The following is a 16,758-nucleotide window of genomic DNA, read 5'->3' as shown; positions in this document are numbered from 1 at the left end:
CATAATTCTTGCTTATACCTCGGAAACAATTCGCCGGCGTCTCCACCGCCATTTTCGCCTTTCGATTCCGACTTTGTGCCCGTATCCGCACACCCCCGCCCGCGTCGATGCATGACCAAAGGCCGGCCAGCGTAATCATGATAAAATGTCACTACGGTGACGAGGAGAAGGGCGGTGCGCGTGTAATTGTCCGAAAACTGTAAATCACTCGGCGGAAACGGAAAATTTGTGGCGCGCCAAGATTCGCGCATATACACGCTTTCTATCTATAAAGGAAGAAATAAAATGATGGACGACTAAACGAAAATACTTTCTTGCTCATTATTACTTACAAGTAAAATAGTAAAAAAGTATTATTATAATTGCCTGTTTTAATATTTAAATATCGAGATTCGAATGATATAGAAATAATTGATTAAATATTTTATTTTCTTAAACTCGTGTAGAACACGTTAGTCTATTCTTTATCGTATAAAACGTATGCTTTGTTTCGCGTGGAAAGAGAAAGAGAAAATTCTTGGTTACATCCACACGGAATCTCCATTAGACACGGCACACAGATGATGAACAGAGATAAGAGAGCGATCGATATACCAACACACGCAAAGCTCTATTTCACGGACTACTGTTTTTTCGCCCGTAAACCGCGATATTTCTCTATATAATAACAACACAACACGCTGGAAGAAACGTAAACAAACGCCAAGGTTGACGCGAACGTTTTCGTTACACGCGGATCAAATTTCACAACGAACATTTCGAGCTCTCCGTTGTCCCTTCGCAAGGACAAAGGGATTCGTCTCTTCGATAATCAAGACCCTTCGGTTCTCGCCTCCCCAAAGGTCAGCCTCCGGTTTGTTCCGCCAATGGCGGATCGTTCAATCGTCCCTCGAGACGAGTTCCTTGGGTTCCATGCGCGCGAATACACACACACGTAAACGCAAGTGTGTATTGTACGCGTATTGTTACGATGGCTATCCTGACTCGCGGAACCCAACCCTCCTCAACCGTCGAGACTGACATTCTCTGGCGATGGGGTGGGTTTTGGTCACGGTTCCATGGAGAGAGAGGGATGGATAGGAAGAAGAAAATGGAACAGGAAATGGAATGGAAGCGTCGATAAGCAAGAATACCCTCCTCCTCCTCCTCCTTCTGTTTCGCTATTAATACATAGAAGGGAAAATTCATCGTTGAGTTTTTGGAATTTGAACGAATTCTCGACGCCAGAAAATCTATTTTCTTCAAGGATGTTGCTTAGAAAAAACTCCTTGCTCTACTTGGAACGGTTTATGAAATCTACAATCTCGCTCAAAATTTGTAGACAAGAAATTTCTACTTAAATTCCATTTCCTTATTAAAAAAAAAATTCATAATCCACATCAATCTTTATTTTTAATTAAATTTTTAGATTTTCATGACAATTTCAAATAAATCCTGCTTCATAAATTAATTTTCTTTTTTTTTTCCCTGTGACGATAATAATATTCCAACAGCCGTAATTTCCAAGCAATTCTAAACCCGAAGACACATTTCCAAGGAAAATGGAGTCGATCCGCTTGTCCCAGGCGGAGTGATGACTTTATCCAATCGGCCGCGTCGATTTCTCATCCGTATTCACTCTTGTAGCCGTGGGCAGTGCCGCGACCAGGGAAGAAAAAAGAAACGAGCGGTTGGCCGGGGAGAAGCGCCTATGATTTATGGCCGCCATTACGATCCTGATAATTATATGCTGCCCTATGGCCGCCCCCTCGTGCACGTCGCACGAAAAGGAACGAGAGAGGATCGGTAGATGATATCCTGCCTGCCTGCCCGCTGACCGCCGATACACAACATGTTGTGCGCTCGAAAAACGGTCTGGACGCGACCCAAGGCCCAAGCCGCTCCTTTTGATTGCTTCGATCGTTTTGATACGCTTTGATATTTTCGTAAGGGCAAATATGGGTTCGGAACAGGCAAATTGCCGCGGAAGGAGAAAAATTGCGCCGCCGGCTTGCGAGTGCGCCGCGGTGCCTGCCATCTGGTGACGATTAATGATTTTACGCTACGCCATGATGCTCGCTCGCTACCGATGATTATGCGTACGAGTTTTTTTTTCACCTTGATTGTAAGGAGCCGATCGATTTATTTCGAAGGAAATTTTTTCTAACATTCCTCGAATTTTTTTTAATATGAATTTGAAAATGAAATTTAGAAACTTTGGAATTTTGAATCTTCGTATACAGGTTCGTAAAAATAAAATCCAAAGAATCATCCAAAAGTAAGAGTTTTTTTTTCACCTTGATTGTAAGGAGCCGATCGATTTATTTCGAAGGAAATTTTTTCTAACATTCCTCGAATTTTTTTTAATATGAATTTGAAAATGAAATTTAAAAACTTTGGAATTTTGAGTCTTCGTAAAAATAAAATCCAAAGAATCATCCAAAAGTAAGAGTTTTTTTTTCACCTTGATTGTAAGGAGCCGATCGATTTATTTCGAAGGAAATTTTTTTCTAACATTCCTCGAATTTTTTTTAATATGAATTTGAAAATGAAATTTAGAAACTTTGGAATTTTGAATCTTCGTATACAGGTTCGTAAAAATAAAATCCAAAGAATCATCCAAAAGTAAGATAGAAATTCAACGCGTTATGCGAAAAGAGAAGTTGGAAAGTTGACAAAGTTGGGGGGGGATAATTTCGAGAAAACTTTCATAATTATGCAAAATACGAGAAATAAAAGGTGGAGGCGAAAACAATTTTCGAAGGGAAGGAAGAAGAAGTACGGCGAAAATCCTAGCTGTCGGGCAATGATAGTCGTAAATATCGGTGTAAGAGGGCTTCGTAGTTTCTTTACTACTCTCCGAGGGCCACTTATTATGCGGATTCCCTCGGCGAGGCACAATCATCTAAGTATCTATCAACGATCGAATCAAATTGACTGGATGATCTAATGACAGAGTGTCTTGTGCGTTCGAAAAAACAGAGGCATTCTCGACGTTATTACCAAAGATTACAAAGATGATCTCACCGGTATCCATTTTGCGCACTCATTTTCACCAATCGGGAAAAAAACAAGCAAGCCTTTCGAAAAAAAAAACGAATTTCAACAGCTGCGAGTTCTTTTTTGAAACTGGCATCCGACGAAGTTAATATCATCTTGTCTATATTTCGTTGTAGAATTGAATAACGATTCAATGAAACTAGATATATATATATAAATAATAATATAATGTAGAATAAATATATACAATAATAAAAAAAAATATGATATCATTATCTTAATGAAGATCAATATTAATTTTAACAAAAGTAAAACAACAGGCGCGTAAAATTTATTCTCCTTTAGAAACGTGGTACACTTACAAAAACAAAAAGCGTGCAAAACATTTTGACAATTTTGGTAGTTGTAGCGTTAAGAGAGACTCGTAATAAATCGTGAAGAAACGAAACGGGAAGCGTCATTGCCCGTCGAATCCGACGGTTAGTCGACGAGGGCCGATTACGCAATATATGCTCGTTACGAGCGGTGAAATATTTTACGGGGACGCGAGAACAGACGAAACAAACATCCCTCGGCCGGTCATAAATTACGACCGTTTCGGTGAAAGAGAAAGAGAGAGGGAGAGAGAGAGAGAGAGGGAGAAAGAAGAGATACAAAAAAAAAAGGCCTGTGGTGATTTGCGTCCTCGCGACGGAATTAAGATCGCGACGGTGCTGCCACCGCCCGCCCGCCACCACCACCACCATCACGGTACATTGAGACATAAAGCGTGAGGAGACGTTAACGTGGCGTTAAGTCACGCTTTTTGACTTTTACAATAATAAATCGGCAGCCCATTGTGACACCGAAACATCGACGATGCATCGTTGAACGTGGTGGATATGTAAGTACGCGTAAATGTGTACGCGAGAGAGCGTGATTTGCATAACCAACCAGACGACCCGGGACCGCCACAGAGTGCAGCAGCACACAGAAGCATCGCGTGAAACGTGGCCGGCTACACGTGTAAGCTTCGCCGCGCGGCGAAACACGGTGTGTACAAGGAATGGCGGAAGATTCATGAGAATCCGACCAGGTGGAGATACCTGTGCATCGCGCCTAGAACCACGTGCTATCGCGTTGCCTTTGCTCTCGTGCCTTTTTGGTTGTGAAAATTTCAAAGTATAAATGTTAACATTATATAAATATTATATACCAAAATTTTCCGAAATTATAATAATATTTGCATTACAGTGTCAAATGAATCGAAAGAATTCAACTCGTGCAAAATCGAATGATATAATGAACGGGTGTCAAATTTAGTTCGACAATTTATCTCATTCGGCATACTCGGCTCCAAGGTTTCATTGTCAGCAATTGGTGGGGATAGCGAAGGACGAGCTAACTAAAGAGGGCAGTGGCATACGTACAAACGTATTGCAAAGACAAAACTGGCACTTAACCTCAAATCCAAATTAAGTTACCAACATTCGTCATAATTTAACATCCTTCTCTTCGTCAAAACTATCCTACAAATATTCCTTGGGAGGGCGATCGCTGTCACAGGTCCGGGGCACTAATCGACCCCCATCGATAAAAGGGGAGCCGAGAATCGCGAAGGAAAGGATTAGACGGCCTTGACAATCGGAGAACGCGGTTATTGTTCACCGCGGTGCAATTAGCGCGGCATAAATCACGCGGATAACGAGACGCGGCGCCCCGAAGACGTCACACAGTGCCGCGAGAAGTGGTGTCGAGAAGAGGAGGCCGCGAGGGCAGAAGAACGTTACGGGGGCGGTTGCCGTTCCGTCCGCCAACTTAGCGACGTTCCCCGGGAAGAAACTTCCAACACACAGAAGATCGACTCCGTCTCTCGCGAACTATCCGTCTCTCTCGAACTATCCGTCTCTCTCGAACTATCCTTCTCTCTCGAACTATCCTTCTCTCTCGAACTATCCTTCTCTCTCGAACTATCCGTCTCTCTCGAACTATCCGTCTCTCTTGAACTATCCTTCTCTCTCGAACTATCCTTCTCTCTCGAACTATCCTTCTCTCTCGAACTATCCGTCTCTCTCGAACTATCCTTTTCTCTCTCTCCGTCTTTGTCTTCCCACGACGCTCCCTCTCGCCGGCCGGGTTGGCAGTTGCCGTCGCGAACGGCAACAGTGTTGCCAGAAAGCCCACGCGCCATCCATCTTGGCCGCGCGCTAGCGCAAAAATAACTCGAATTTAAGACGACCGCGCGCTCGCGCACGCGCTCGAAAACAATACGGGGCGGGTTCAACGGTTGCGTAACGGCTCTATTGGTGCTACGACGAATTAACGGCGTTCCGCGTTCCTTGGCAATATCAAAGATCAACCGAGTTAAGGGGCTGATTGGCTTTGAAAATTTTGAACGATGGTGCTTTCGAATCGACGAGGTCGAATCGATTGAAACGCGTAATGTTAATTTCTTTAATAATCTCAACATCCAACTTTTCAGAAATTAAATAATTAGTATTTGATTACAATAGATGAAATAATTTACATTATGTTTTATGATTTATCAGATATTTTCTGAAAGAATCATTTGTGCATCACGTTCACGAATAACAATGTTAAAGAGCATTAACGATAAAATTAATTCACCGAATTCTGTCATTTATAAATGATAATGGAACTAGATATTATCGAGGCTCTATAAATCAGTCCTAACCTAGTAAATAAATTCAAAAATAAAATGAATTATTAAGAAAGTTTGACGATCGATTTAAGAAGTTGAACGGTGAATTTAACCTAACCTAACGTAATTAAATTTTTTTTAGGAATCAAATGATTAATTTTGATAAATTCGATCAAAACTCGAACAGAAAAAGAAATGTAGCGTTCGAAGCAATCGACAAGTTGTCTATATAGCTCGCGTAGAATCCTTTTTCCGTCGAGAGTAGGAATGGAAACGCCATGCCAACGCCCTTTCGCGGTCAATATCTATCGCCGCGTCCCGTTAACCTATTAAAGACACATTTCGAGAGCGTGTAAACCCATTGTTCGCAAGCCGCGCGTATTTATCGTTCCCTCCAAAGCGTTGTCCCCGAATTTATACTCGTTCAAAAAGTGGTTAAAAACCGCCGAAATAGGCCGAAAAAAAAAGAAAGAAAGTGCTCCATATAATTTCCGCGGCTAACCTCGCGCGATAAATCATTATCGAACGCGTGGCGCGTTAGTTTTCCATCCGGCATTTGGCTCCCCCCCCTCCACTACCGACCTTCGTTCCTTCTCCTCGTTGCAACTCCTCGCGTTGATTTATCGCGAAGTTGGAGAAATAACGAGAGGAGATCGCGTTTCTTCGTTCCAGAAATAAAATGTATAGGTTTGAACCATACAAGAAGGAAGTTGATCCTGAATGGAATTTATTTGTTGCAACTTTGTTGGGATTTTTTTTAGAAAAAGAAGAATTTAAAAGGATAAAGGGATGGATAATCGTCGAGTATAGTATAAAGGATCGGTTTTCGGGAGAGGATGGATTTATGGAATCTTTATTTAATTTGTTACACAAATTTTGGAAACTAATTTTTGAATTTCTTTCATATCACGGATAAGATTAAAATATTATGATGATTCGATGAAAATTAAAATTAATTTTATCAAAAAATTAAACCAGCGTATTTTTTTTATAATTATAAAAAATATATCATTTTACGTTGATTGAATATATTAATAAAATGAATTCGAGAGAAATTTAAATCTCAAATGAAATTGCCACAGTCTCCAAGGAACACCAAATTCGTTTCAGTTTTTCCACACTCGGTGAGAGGGTCACGTTTTCGCATCTCAACAACCTTGAATACAATCGTAACCAGTCATGTTACATTAGAGATGAGTCCAGAAAGGACGAAGGACAAAAAAAAAAAAAAAAGGTCGAGGAGTGAAAAATTTTTTTTTCTTCTCTCTCTATCTGCAAACTAAAGCTCTTAAAGCGCCCTCCTCCTCCTCCTCTCTGCATATTTTTCGCTCCTTTGTAGCGGATGAACGGTTTCACGTCCAAGGGAAATCGGGGAAAGTTTGCGCAAGAACGTGCGGCGGGCTATTGTGGGCCTAGGGAGCGAAAAAAAGAAAGTTAAAACCTCATGAAAGCATTGTTGGTTGCGTCACCGGCGGGCTATTCCTCCAGCTACCCTCCCTCTTTTCTCTTCTCTCGCCCCGAGCCGCCGAGGCCTCGTGTATAATATCAAAATTTATGGCATCGGCCGCTCCGGGGCCTTACACGCTCTCAGAGTTCACCCGTAGACCTCTCCTACTACTCTTCAGCACCTTTCGTTTCTTCTTCCCTCTTTTTTCCATTCACTCTCGATAATCTGATTCTCAAAAGTTGAATTTTTCTAATATGATAATTTTTATCTTCGATTTTTCTATCGTAGATAATTATTCTTAAATGATTAAATCTTTTAATTTCTTCTGTAAATAAAACGGATCGAATATATCGTGTTTATTCTCATTTCCAAAGATTATTCTTCTGAAAAATGAAATAACAGGTTAAATCGAAACGAGAGATTAATTGAAAGAAGAAGATACTCTTGTTTACACTTTTGTTTCTCGTTCGTATCCTTTCATCGAAATCCAAGCCACGGCTTATTAATAACCGAGTCATGAGAATTGGCGCACATGCGGGACAGTTTGCGTGCCAAGGTAATCAGTATAATGATCAGCGGCCGAATTGACGTATCGTCAAGATAATATATATGACGGCGGCAGATGTGTTGCACGACGTGACGTGGTCTAACGCGTCATTGATAGCCCTCCGGTTCCTCCTATTTCCCCTCGAACCGTCCATCTCATTCTATCTCTGCGTCCGTTTCACTCGACACGATGTTCCCCCCCCTCCTCTCCCACCCAGGCAGCTACCCTCCATCAAATTTTCCTATCACCCCTCCGCCCGTCCGCTCCCTTCATTTCCTGTCTTGCCAACCCTCCTCCACCCCTCCGGTACCGCGCTGTCATGAACGGAAGGGCCGTAATGCGAACGAGGGGAACCTCAGCCAACCAGCATCATAGCCTAAGAATTCCGCGCGAGCCGCGCCCAGATCCGGAATTTCCCCGGAAAAAAAAAAAAACTAACATGGCGCTTTTTTTCCCGAAAGCAAGCGTCATGAAGCTCGAACAGAGTTGGAACGACCAGATGGTCCTTCGAGATTGTAATATATCGCGAGAAATATAAAGACTTGAAACTTGTGCAAAATGTACGAGACGATTCTTATTTTCACGTAAGTATGTATCGAATTAATTTAAATTCAATTTTAAATGTTTGAAAACGATTGGACGATTATCTAAAAAAATAAAGTAAAGATTCTTAATCAATTTTTCCATAACGCCTCTATTCAAAGATTATATTGCGTCAAAATTTCTATCAATTCAGGATACCAACACGATAAAAAGATCTCTTGTCACCGAAGAAATTCAGTAACCGAAAGTAACACTCCTTCTTTTGGTATACACGCGTTTTCCCAACTGTTCGTCAACGGTTTAACGGCGAGATAGAAATTGCTATAGTTTCTTTGAAACGCGCATGCGCACGATCGACACCGCGTGCTGCTCGCCGCGTGCCACGGCCATTCGGTAATTCGCTAACCGCTCTTAATTGTAATTGTTCCGCAATGTGGATTCCAGATCGGGCCGTGGGGTCTGCGTAAAAACACGGATTCCAGTGTTAGCCTGCAATTCGTCGGCACGGTTCTTACGGTAGCACTCTACCCTACGCAGCGCGCCTCGACAACGCGTCACAATCCCGTTTTTCTTCCGGCGCGTCAACAAATTTCATCGACGTGCCAATCGGATGCCGAGGGGGACCCACGGCTGTCGACCACCGCGCCGCCACCGACCGTGGAACCAACCTTCCCGGGAAGCATTCCACTGCCTCGTTTGTCCGGCCGCCTAGATCGCTTACCTAGATACCTTAATGGTCGGTCATTTTGATTAAATGCCGATAATTGCCCGTTCGAAGAAGTTCGCCGCTCGGGAGAAAAGCATGGGCACCGTTCTCGGATCAAATCGATCCCTGTGTGTAGTGGAAAAACCGTGAAATACTCTGTGTATCTGTGTACTTTTATGGTATATCGTTTCTTTCGAGGTTAGTTACAGGATAGTTACATTAAACAGGATATTTATTTCGTTAGGTTATGTTCGAGAATACGGATTCTTTCTATGTTTTTCGTTGATCATTCTCGACCGAGATTTCGTTAGAAACAATATTAATAGAATAGTAAATTTTCGTCGGAACATCGATGCCAGAATATCGATGAAAAATCGAATAGCTATCTCATTTGTCAACCAGTTTGGAAATAGAGAGAGACACCGAAATTTCAAATCGACGTTATATCAAAGGAACGAAGATGTATCTTTTCTCGGGTAAAATAACTAGGAAAAACGAATCGGTATTAATGTTTCTCGACGCCTGTTCATGAAAGGGGATTCAAAAAAGGAACGTGGGAAGAAGTTGGCCGTCCAAGCAATCGCTAAGGCTAATCGTACAAGAGGAATGAAAATCAGCGCGTTGTGTAATTCTTGCATTGAAAATGAGAAAGAAGCCAGAGAAATTATTAACTAATTTCCAACCAAGTTTTTTCTGAAAATTATCGCTGATAACCAAAAAATACAAAAATTACGAAGGAAAATAATATCTACTTTTACTAAATTACCGAAATAAAAGAAATGATTTTCGAAACTATCAGATCCAAACAGTTGGACGTGTCATCACAAATCAAACACACACGTAACGCCAATAACAATTAATCTTTCACCGATCTTTCGAATATTCTGCTACCCAATGCAATTCATTCTTCTTATTCACTTAACCCAGCTTCGTTTATTTTCACAGAGGGCGCCACCGGCTTTCGATTTCGTCGAGCGAACCGGAAGTAGCCTGCAGGAAGCAAAATAAAAACCAGAAATAAAATAAAATAAAATAAAATGTAACGCGAATGGAAATAGGAAAGAAGAATTAAAAAAAAAAAAAAAAAAATATCAGATAACTTCGTCGAAACGGTGGAACGTTTCATCGATACTGGCGGAGGAGGAGGGGGGGGGGAATTTTGATGAATAAGCGGGATTCCGGTAACGAATTTTGGCGGGAGCATTGATCAACCGTTACCGTAGCTATCGTAATGCGACATTCGAAGCGTGTCGCTCGTTGGGGTACGGGGCGTTAATTTAAACGTCACGTTATCTGCACGCACGTCGCGCGTTTTATCATAAAACCCAGTTGTTTTCCCCAATGCGGCTCTTCGCCGTACACGCGAATTTCGTGTCGCTTCTTGGCGACGTTCAACGTCGCTCTAACCGCGCTCACGAATATTTTCCCTCCCCCCGGTTGGTAAATTATTCAACGAATGACCTGTTGTACGTAAACGCGATCGTGCCAACCCCCTCCCCCTCCTTTGTTCTCCCTTCGACTCGAGTGACACGCATTTGCTCAGTCTATCTCGTATATTTCACGTCGTCCGCCGACTCGATGCTCCCGATTTTAATTTTAATTAAAAGGTCTACAACATTTATACAGATACACAATTTTAGATACTCGAGCAAGAAAATAATTTTTTTAGAAGCCAGGCAAAAACAAGAATGACATGGAAAAATAGATACAGAGATAATTTTGATAAATTATTATTAATTCTTTCACACTATAATATATATAAAATCGATCGTTTTAATGTAAACTCGATAATGTTACCAAACTCGTGAAATAAAATTACTATTGAACAATAACAATAAACAGATATTTAATTAAGTCCAATCTGATTTTTCTCCTCGAATTCGACGTTATTGTTATCGAGACGAGAGAGAGAGAGAGAGAGAGAGAGAGAGAGAGAGAGAGAGAGAGAGAGAGAGAGAGCGAGAGACGAGAGAGAGAGGCGAGAGAGAGAGGCGAGAGAGAGAGACGAGAGAGAGAGAGACGAGAGAGAGAGAGAGAGAGAGAGAGAGAGAGAGAGAGAGAGAGAGAGAGAGAGAGAGAGAGAGAGAGAGAGAGAGAGAGTCGGTGGCGGAAAAAGATGGTCAGAATGTAAGAACGTGACGCAGAGGCGTCGAATTCGCGCGGGCAGGATTACACGGTTGAAAACCATAAATTCCGTGCGACGGGCCGGGCCAAATTAATTAGTTTCCCGGATGAATCAGAACTGCGAATTATATTTAGCGAGACGCGGCGCGCTCATTGTTGTCGCGAGCATCGAATTCCGGCTCGTTTTCTCCCATAACGAAAATTCGTTATTCACTCCTTTTCGAAAACCTCGAAGCGACGGACGCAACGCAACGCAACCGTGGAATTTCGCTTCGCATTTTTCCATATCCTATCTCGAGAGCACTTTCGTGGATAATTCGTGGTAAAAAAGGAAAATTATCGATTATTGCGACGATTTCTTGCATCGGTTTTATTTACGATCGATATCGAGAACCGGTCCTTTCAACGCGGTACACGTGAAATCTACGAGATCGAGGCGACGAATTCGTTATTCGAGAGGTTTTTGACGGATGTCGAGTTATGTACGTGTTGAATAGAAGATCTCTATATCTCTGAATTTCTTTCGATTTAATTTTTTCCAAATTAATTAATGGACGATTAAGAACTTTAAACTTTAATATTTAAAAAATCACAAACTATATATAACGACAATAATATAATACTTATGATGCAAATTGAAACTTTCTTACCACCCTTGATTCAATTCCATCCATCCTGGTATTAATGAGAAAAAGGAAGGAAGAGACGAATATTCACAAACGCACGAGTTCGAAGGATCTTCGAGTAAAAGAATAACCGAGAACCGTCCAAACGCCGTAGAAAAATTCACCGTCGAACACGTTTCATTGCGAGAGAAAATAATCAGAGGCGCTCACCTCCGTCGCTTCTTTTTCCGTCGCCTCCGTCGGCGAGGTCTCCCCCTTGTCTCCCCCCTGTGCAAGGGGGTAGCTAGGTTCCCCTGTAGTTTCAGGGCCGTTGCTGCTACGCTGGCCCCGCTCTCGCCCTCTCCCTTGCCTCTTCCCTGCACCGGGGGCCTTCTTCTTGTCGCCCGTGCCCCGGCGCTGGCCTCCGTCGTGGCTGCTTCTTCCCTCCACGCACCAGCCCTTCGGCCTTGCTGCTGCTGCTGCTGCTGCTGCTGCACTCGCCCCTGGCCCCGACAGACCGCGTGTAAACAGTCACCGAGTCGGCCAGCAACGGCCACCGACAGAAACGACCCGACACCGTCCACCAAACATGTGTCCTCCTTGGAAACTTACTACTCTGCTCTACGAGGCGGGACGAGCATGCGAGTCCAATCACCATCACCCTGACGCTCACCGTACGAGCCTGTTCGCCACCGTAACCGTGCCACAATATCCGCGAGACAGCGCTCGCCGCAGCAGTGTTTCTCCTTAATATTGTTTTGACCACGCTCGACCTCTGCCGCGCGAGGACGTTTCGCATCAAAACATCGGGATGTAAACACACAGGCTCGAAGCCGCGCACAGATGAAGCCGTCTGCCGATGAAGAACAATAAAAAATAAGCGAGCGATTGCCTTAGCGGTTCATGGATACTTGAGGTTCAATTTCGATTGTCGTCGATTAATTTATTTCGATTCGATACAAATTTCGTAACAGCGATCTCCCCCTCCTCGTTGTTTGCGCCACCGAATCGATCGCGCGCACCGAATCCGAATGCGATCTTCTCTCTTTCTTCAATCTCTGTAAAATTCTTTGGAAGAGATAGAGTAAGAGAACTATCTTATCCGTTTCTCTATCCAATCTCTTAACACGAACGTAAATCCAAAGAGACGCCAAGCTCGAGGGGAAACTGGTGCGAAAAAACCATTCGATCCTTTGTAGTAATATTACACCGTTATTCGGTTATATTCCGAACTGTACAAACGACGATCTCGTCCCTGTTAACTGGACTCGGCTCTCTCGGCGGATCGGCTCGTAGAGCGTAGACAACAGCATCGACGAACAACTAGCATCGAACGATCGAACGTTGGAAGCGTAGCAGTATCCCGGCCATCCTCGAGTCGCACGTGCACACTGCTGCTACTGCTCTCGCGGCGATCACGGTTCGTCACCGTAACACGGGCGACGATAGTCGCGGCGGCATCGTCACGTCGATCTACCCGCGATTCTACGACTGTCGAGTCGGCCGGCGTCGCTTCGGCCGCGCGCTCCTCGATTTTCATGGAAAACCGCGGGCCTTGGGGACCTTGCGCTGCGCGTGGTATAACTGTACCGAGAGATGCGACCACTCTGGTCCGCGAATTCTGGTTTCGCAGCCTCCGACCGGCGCCGCGACGCGAGGCGCCCTGTGCACATGCGTTAACCCACGCTTCGCCTCGTCTCACTCCGTCTCTCACTCCCTCGCTGTCGCGCTCACGCGGGGCCCCCTCGCCACCCGCGGCTCGCTGTCCCGCTCTATCTCCCTCTCCCTCTCTCTCTCTCCGTCTATCGCGTGTCAGCTCCTCTACGCCCCCGTGATCCAACACGACGACGGTGGTTGCGTATATCCCTCCCTCTCCCCGCGCAACCTTTTCTTTGTCCCCGTCACGCTCTCTCTCTCTCCGTGCTTTAGTTCCTCCTTGTCTCGAGCCTCTTCTCCTTGTCGCTCTCGCCCGCACTTTCTCCCGTTTTCGGTCTTCCACGTTATTTTAAGTTTATTGGAGACGTTCTATCTGCTCCTCTCCTCTTCGACGATGGTTCGAGGAGGGTGTTGGCTTGGGAGGGGGAGGGGGGAGTCACTGTCACGGTGTTTCTTTCCGCGTCAACAAAGGGAGGCGGGAGGTGTAGTACACGCGGCATTCGATAGCATTTGATCGCCCGTATTGGACGGGCGAACGAGCCCGTATTTCGAATGAAAATAAATTGGCCGAGTCGATGAAGGACGCTGAAAAAAAAAAATGGACGGATGTCGTCTACGCGGGGACGGGCAAAAGTTTGGAATTAATTTTTTTTAGATTGAAAAGCTTCTCTCTCTCTCTCTTTTTTATTTTTTCGTTAATTCGGATTTTGCATCGAAGAGAATTTTTTTTTTTCAGAGGGAGTCGTGTAGTTTAATTTGTGGATATAAATGTAACAGAGTTTTGAAACTCTCGCGTGTACGTTTGTTGTTGAATATGCCAAGATTTCAGGAATTTTTTTGATTTTTTTCTTTTTTTTTTTTACGTACGGTTGACGTATGTTTTCCTGCGATACGTTTTCGTATGCAAAACGGGGCCGCCGATCGAACACGTTCGAGAGGGAGCTCGCGGTTGAAACACGAAGGTTAATCGATTAATTTATTTCGATTCGCGACCGATATTTCGCCGGTATATCAATTCCATCTTTCATTCGCTTTATCCACTATAGACATTATCTCCTGCCGTACAATTCATATCGTAAAAATAGTAAACGCGAGCTTCAAGTTAAAACCAATTGCTATTAATAATTTTTTTACTTTTGCTTAGAATCATTATCCATTTCAGAATCGTTGAATAATTTTTCCCATTGCACGGTGCTTCAGAATCACTATTTTAATATAGATGAAAATTATAAATAAAAAATATAAAACTATTTTATCTTTTTTATATTTTTTAAATCAAAACCTTCCAACCACTCGAGCTTCGTAAAATTATCCTTAGAATCCATTTCCGTAACACTGCGAGACGAACGGGCACGAAGATAGCCGAAGAAACACGAATGGAACGATACGAAGTTGAAAGTCGGCGCGTCGGTAAGTGACGAGTGATCGGCTCGTGCGATGCACCACGTGCCACGAAGAGAGGTGTACGCGAATCGAATTGAATGCGAGTCTCTCGAACCTCGGCGGGACGTGCACGGCCTACGAGCGGCAAAGGTTGTGCGGAAAATCGCAGAAAATCCGTATTCGTCCATACCATGTACCAACTCGTCGACGGATACGGCCGTCAATCTTTTCACCGATCATCGTGAAGTTATCTAACAACTATTCTCGTATCGTATATAAAAAAACGTGGATACAGTTGTGGAACACACACACACTCTGCAAAAAATGTATGTTTTCAAAATAAATATTATCGCAAAACGAACGTTATGGAAGATTCTTTAATCCGAGTCACGGCGTAAAATTTAGGTTAGATCACTATTTTCCAGTTAAATCTCTATTTTAACGAAATTTTAAATCGTAAAGCACTTGTATTTATCACGATACATTACTTATAATATCCGATACTTCTTAACAGGATCAGATTGGAAGCAGATGAAAGATTCTTAATAACCTAACCAATAAAAACACATCAGTTGCATACGCCAGGCGATCGAAATATATATACACACATAGTGTAAAATTATGCCGTAAAATACGATCGTTTTGGTTCGCAAACATTGTTGGCACAACGATAGATGTCAAAATTCCCACGTGCCAAGGCGTTTCTAATTACGCGACAAACAAGACGTACCAACCAACGCGTCGTGTATCACTCTCGAATATATCGCTCAACGGAGAATCAACACTTACCGGCAGCGGCGTGAACGACGCGCATGCGTAGGAGAAACATCAAAGCGCTCTTACCTGCAACCAAGTTAGAAGAAAGATTTTGATTAATTAAAGCGGCAAGTAATACGGCGGCCGGTTAAATTAATTAGCACACAAGATATCACGAGATAGATAACGCGTGTGCGCGCGGTATTACACACGCGGTATTAAAGAAATGCGTCACGTTATAAATATTAATCGATATGTGCGCTGGCCATAGCGCGTTCGGCGAAATTTCAACGGTTTTATTATCGCATATACGTGATTACATCACGTATTGCGACTGTTAATTACTTGCTTTAACAGTAAAAAAAAAAATTAATCTTATCTCTTTCCTTTGAACACACAGCCTTCCGTTAATTGATCGTGAAATACGTAACCGCGACTCCCCAACACCGGCTCTGAAAGTGTAAAAGCGTATACATTGGGTAAGACTAATTGAAAAATGTAAATACCTTTCTAGCGATCTGACAGCGGCTCGGAGATTAGGTTAGGTTATTTTTTTTTTTTTCGTCGTGAGAAGCTACGAAACTGATATCTCGGCGCTTTTTCTATGTTAGTAGAATTGTTAGTAATAATTTGATGATACATTATTCAATAGATAAATCCTTATGCAATCGAATTAACTCCCTCTATATTCTCTCTTAACGAGCAACAATTTTATTTCATTAGAATAATACGAATTATATTAATTTTTAAAATTTTTAAAAAAATATATTGAAAATCGTATCTCGCTTGTAAAAAATTAAAATTATTATTTACATCATATAAAAAATATATCCACTTTATTTTAGACGACCTTCTTTCGTTTCCTCTTCCTAAAAAAAAAAAAATAAAAAATATATTGAAAATCGTATCTCGCTTGTAAAAAATTAAAATTATTATTTACATCATATAAAAAATATATCCACTTTATTTAAGACGACCTTCTTTCGTTTCCTCTTCCTAAAAAAAAAAGAAAAAAAAGTAAAGCTCATTCGGTATGATTGACTGAAGCAAATTAGGGAACGATCACTTTTAATTAGCCAGTCCAAAATGTTTCAACGGTCGCAAGTTAATACGGCTAATAAATAAACCCGTGCGCGAGAAGAAGAAGCGTATTTAGCCGGTGCTAACGCGACGGCGGCCGGCCACGGCGCTATTTCCGGCCCGTAGCCGGCCCGAGATGAGCGCGCGAAGATTTAAAGGGTGGGCCGAAAGCGCTAAATTTTCGACGGCGCGTAATCGTGGCGCGGATCGCGAGAAATTAACGGGACGCTAATAAGTTGCTAGGTGGCGTCGCTGAATCGTTCGTACCGCCTTCCTTCCAAACGGAAGTTC

The 16,758-nt window shown here is 42.9% G+C and overlaps 1 protein-coding gene across 7 annotated transcripts in view; it reads right to left on the bottom strand.

Annotated features, from left to right (window-relative positions):
* Antp (homeotic protein antennapedia) overlaps nt 1-16,758 on the bottom strand; it is a 155,653-nt gene that overhangs the window by 49,421 nt on the left and 89,474 nt on the right. For 2 of the 7 annotated variants that reach the window (XM_016916895.2, XM_026445698.1), the window contains one exon: nt 15,421-15,474. The exons of 4 other annotated variants lie outside the window; for them this stretch is intronic. The gene's annotated coding sequence lies outside the window, so the exon portion shown is untranslated. Of the gene's footprint in view, nt 1-11,823; nt 13,807-15,420; nt 15,475-16,758 lie in introns of those variants that run through there. One more of the 7 variants, XM_016916893.2, reaches the window with a different exon arrangement.

Source organism: Apis mellifera, linkage group LG16, assembly GCF_003254395.2.
Source record: "Apis mellifera strain DH4 linkage group LG16, Amel_HAv3.1, whole genome shotgun sequence".
Lineage (NCBI taxonomy): Eukaryota > Metazoa > Arthropoda > Insecta > Hymenoptera > Apidae > Apis > Apis mellifera.
Note: the sequence above shows the minus strand (reverse complement) of the source record. Positions and strands in the feature narration are given on the sequence as shown.